Below are 4,650 nucleotides of genomic sequence, written 5' to 3' on the forward strand. Positions count from 1 at the left end.
CATTCTCGGTATGAGATTCTGTAGCATTTGAAATCACTGGTATCCAATGCACGGTTAGAGGGGTGAAAATATGTAACTGAACCGGGGCTGAGACCCGTTGCTCACTGGGTACGAGAAATCTACGAGATTTACGGTAGCGAGCCGACTGGTCTAATATGGAACGAGAGGGCTACCGTAATGGTTCTTACAATGGTAGTCCAAAATCTTTATCATACATTGGAGCTCGACGTGCTTTTCGGGTGATCATGGTTCACAGAGTGAGCTTTGATTTTCGGTTCACACAGTTTTTCGGTGCTGGTTATTGGAGAATCAGAAGGATACACATGGAGTTCTGCTATATTCATAAACCAGTTCAGATAAGCAGGATAGAAAAATGAACTCTTTGCGTTTACGTCTGAGAAACCAAACAGGAGATTTGTGCGTCTTATGCCCGAGGACGCATGGAGTGACAAAATGTCTAATGATTCTACTGAGACTTCAAGGAATACTTGGGCGCGAAGAACAGTAGAGAGACGTCTTACTTTATTAAAGGCAAATTAAACGTGATCAAAACAGAAGCTTATGTGTCAACAATAATGATTTTGGGGATTAGTCCAGTTGTTAGTCATAGCGCTTTGAAAGGAATTGCAAGGAAGTCAAACAAAGATGCCGCGGGCTAAGTGGAATTTCCTGACACCACGGTCCATTTACACCCGGAGACCGTCTAGCTAACTAAATTAATAAAATCGTATTGAAACCGGTAGACTAGCCGTTTTTTTTAATAAAACGGCGCTGCAAGCAGTCAACAAAAAATGTTTCACGTAATTGCCACTCATTACACAGGGTTTTGTGGCGGCGTGCTTATTATTGACACGTTCACAAAAGAAATGAAAAAAATTGGAGATAGTATGGCAATGTTAAGTGCACAAGGGGAGAAGGAATTTTGGCCGATGCGAGCTGTGCAGTGGAAACGATCCCGGAATAAGTCCGGCGTGAGAGTAACTATAACATGTTCACGTGTATGCTTTCATGAACATTGCGCGAAAGTGGTAATCTAACCCAAATCATTTCGAAGCATTGTTCCAACTTAAAAAATATAAACTAATCCTTTGAAGGGCAATAAGACAAAGTTTCATCCTTTTGGGTAAGCAGTACACCGATCGGCAGACAACTTATGGCAAAGAGTGTGCTCGCACACTAGTGAAATGTAACACACTATTGTGTTATAGTGGATTTCTACAGTTTATAATGGGGTCAACGAGACGAGACTCTCAGTACATTTCTAGATATCGTGAAACGTATTTGCCTTTGATTTCACTAATATAATGGGGATCGTTGTTTATTCCTCAAAGTCGTAATCAACGAGAAGCACCATATCAACTGCTCGCAGTTCACAGACCAAAATAGTCAGCATATCCGAAACTAACAGTAAGTTACTCAATGACAATAATTAATATTTACTTGACGTGAGATTTGCGTTCCCATTCCTGTGATTGTAGCTCCCCCGGATGATACTAGTCCGAAGCAATGGATGACGGACAGGAAGTTCAGGTGAACTAGTTTAGAAGTGGAAAAGTTGGTAAAATATTTGTGTGAGCACAGCCACACGGTTCTCGCCATATACGTGCATACCTGAGGCGCAAGCGATTTGAAGCAAGCTGGATGAAGTGGATGAACTTACACAAGTGATCCTACGGCAATAATGCGGCCCTATAATCCGTGAACTCACAAACCCAGTTCACTGTCCGAACACTTGGTAAACGGAAATGGAGCTGAAATATTGAGTGAGTGGCTAGTGGACTCCGAATGGCCTAGTGACTTGTTGTAGTCCACGAGTTACACACGACTTCTGTTTCGAAGGCTTTTGCGGATTTGTCTCAAAATAAAAGATGTACGATACTCGATTGTTATATGTTGTTACCTGTAACAGTGCACGTTTGGTATGCATAAAGGGTGTACTTCTTGCGATTATTTTTCTGTGTACTTTGAAACAATATCGAACCAGTTTCGCAAATAGGGAGGACCGATTTTGAGAGTTTTCTCCGGTACACTGAATTCAAATCTAGCAGTCAGAAGCGAAACCGAGGAAGTCGCGCAATATTGCAAAGTCGTTTTAATTCACTATAGCTCGCTCAGATGACTGAGCACAAACGAATGACAGATCTAAATGAGAAAAAACTACGAAACTGTCACAGGACAGATGGTTCAAAACCTGTTAAGTTTCTAAATGTCAAAAGCGAAAACTAGAATAGACACGCACCCAAAGCATGTCGCCAGATACCCAGAGTAATTCAGTTAGCATATATATATATATATATATATATGCATGAGTTTAAAATGATTTGAAATCGTAGACCAAGTGGATAGTTCGGAAAAAAGTCTAGGGAGAACTTGGGAATCATGACGGTCTTCAGTGCAATGCTGACCCTTCTATCTCATGCAATGGTGTTCGGTTAGAAAGGCCCAGGAAATGAGGAGAGGATTTAATTTAAAGTAGAGGTTAAAGGAGAGGCGGATTCAATTCGAGTTGAACCAAAGGGTTTTGGTGCATTCTCAACCGAACAATTTGAAAAGATTTGAATGTTACTGTTGACATAGCACGTATGATCATTAGGGTCACATTTAACAACACGAGTTAAACGTTTTATGCATACTGCTATATCTCGAAGATTATGCCAAGTGAAACATGAGGCGATGTTGTGCAGCACATTCATTTGAAGAACACCATAGACGGGAGATTCCTTTGGGTCCTTTTAAGTCTTCTTCTACAGCCACAAAAGTGTGCAAACGAGTGTACATGAACAGGTTTGCAAGTAGTTCGCAAATGAGGGTAAGCATCAGCTAATTTGAATTTGGGGAATACAGCCCCACCATTAATCTTTGTGAGGAGATACCCCGGTACAGGTACTGAGTGGGTTCAGGTGACCAACCAAGAAGTCCCACAATGTCTTATGGAGACATTTGTTTTCTTCTGTCGATGCGGACCAGGAGGAATGGTTTACTGAGTTTATGATTTCTAGTTGCTGTAATAGGTAAAATTCTATTTTCAATTCTGGGTACGACTGATTGTTTGTTTTGTGGAAGATGCATTCTTGAAGCCCAGTTTTGAGTGCAATACTGTTTGCATAGGTGTGCACCTCCAAATTCCAGTTTCAAGTGAACCTACCGCAGTAGATTCTTTGGTAGAATGAGAAGCGAAATTCGAAGAAACGTACCGACCTATTTATCCAATGTATTCCAACTAAACTTGGTTTCTCACATAAATCGATTTAACCCAAAGCCGAATTCGATGAGGAAAGATAGCTATACTCCACTTATCTGCAGAATGTGTCTTTCATCGATATGGAACCGATTGTCGATGAGCACTGACGCAGAACTATACGTGATGGTCATGCCCGATGCCATACGAGGTTGTAACCAAACAAAGCAGTGTCATACCCAAGTAGTGTTGATCGTTATACGTCGCAAACACTACGTAAGGGTGGCTTTCAAAATGATTTGTATTGTTCGACCGCGATTTAATTCATCATTTCTACCCGTGACAGGTTTCTGACTCATGTTTTGGAAGGGACAAGTGAATGAACTTCACAAAATGCAACGCTCTACATTTCCAACATCCCGCCGGAGGTCATACATACATACTACTTTGAGGCAATGTAGTACCGAGATATTGATTCTGAGAACTATTGATCGATACACAGTCGAGTTCAACTGAGGATGGGTCACCAAGTCAAGTCCCTGTGTCACAAGTCCATCCTAATTCCATTTTTGTATACGTACACACTCCTTACAGCTTACAATCCACCATTCCGTTTGAATTTCATTTGCAACTAGATTTTTGTCCATGCTTTAATATCGCCAGGTGCTTGGAGACCACAAAACGAAGGTGCATAACTAAACCACCCAGCAATCAATTACTGTAATCGGAAGTTTCCACTTTCGTGAGTGACTGCAGCACCGTACGAAACTCAATCAACATGTGGGTTTCTTCCACTGAAGGCAGTCATTAAAAAGTAAAGATCGATTATCAAACATTCTAGTGAATCTTGCAACGGTCCACTTAGATATGAACTTCCTGGAGTGGAGTGGCATGATTTAGGTGAAATATTTTCCAGGATCACTGGTTCCGGATTTTCAGAAAAGTTGACGAGCATAGCTGCTTCGTGCAGAATTGCACCGTTCGTTTTGAGATATTATTTATACCAATCACCAAGTATGATTCTTTCATCCGGGACCAAAAGAAAATCTGTAATGCCCCCGGTCAACTTGTCTGGCGGTGATGTAGAGGATCCCCTGATACTGAGATGGCGTAGGCTAACCAGCCACAGAGCCAGTGAAGCTTCTGGAGGGAAACACTACATATATGAAAATGTCATAATCATTAGTACGTGGCTGGAGCTGGTCGATATCGCAGGAATCTAAGTGAAAAAGTAGACACGTTTTGACTGTCCTAGTGAATGCTGTACTCTGAAGAACATGCTTGGGCAGGGACAATCAGTAAGAAGTGAGGAACGAAATTCTTTGGACAAGCTGGATACCACGAACAGCCTCTGAGCATGACTCGAGTGCTGCGACCACAGTTGGCATACAGCATTGTATGCAACAGTAAGCCTGGAGGGACCAGATATACGGAGACGATTATGTTGATGATGATATGCTTCTCAACATCAA

This window comes from Opisthorchis viverrini (assembly GCF_000715545.1).
Source record: "Opisthorchis viverrini unplaced genomic scaffold opera_v5_13, whole genome shotgun sequence".
Taxonomy (NCBI): domain Eukaryota; kingdom Metazoa; phylum Platyhelminthes; class Trematoda; order Opisthorchiida; family Opisthorchiidae; genus Opisthorchis; species Opisthorchis viverrini.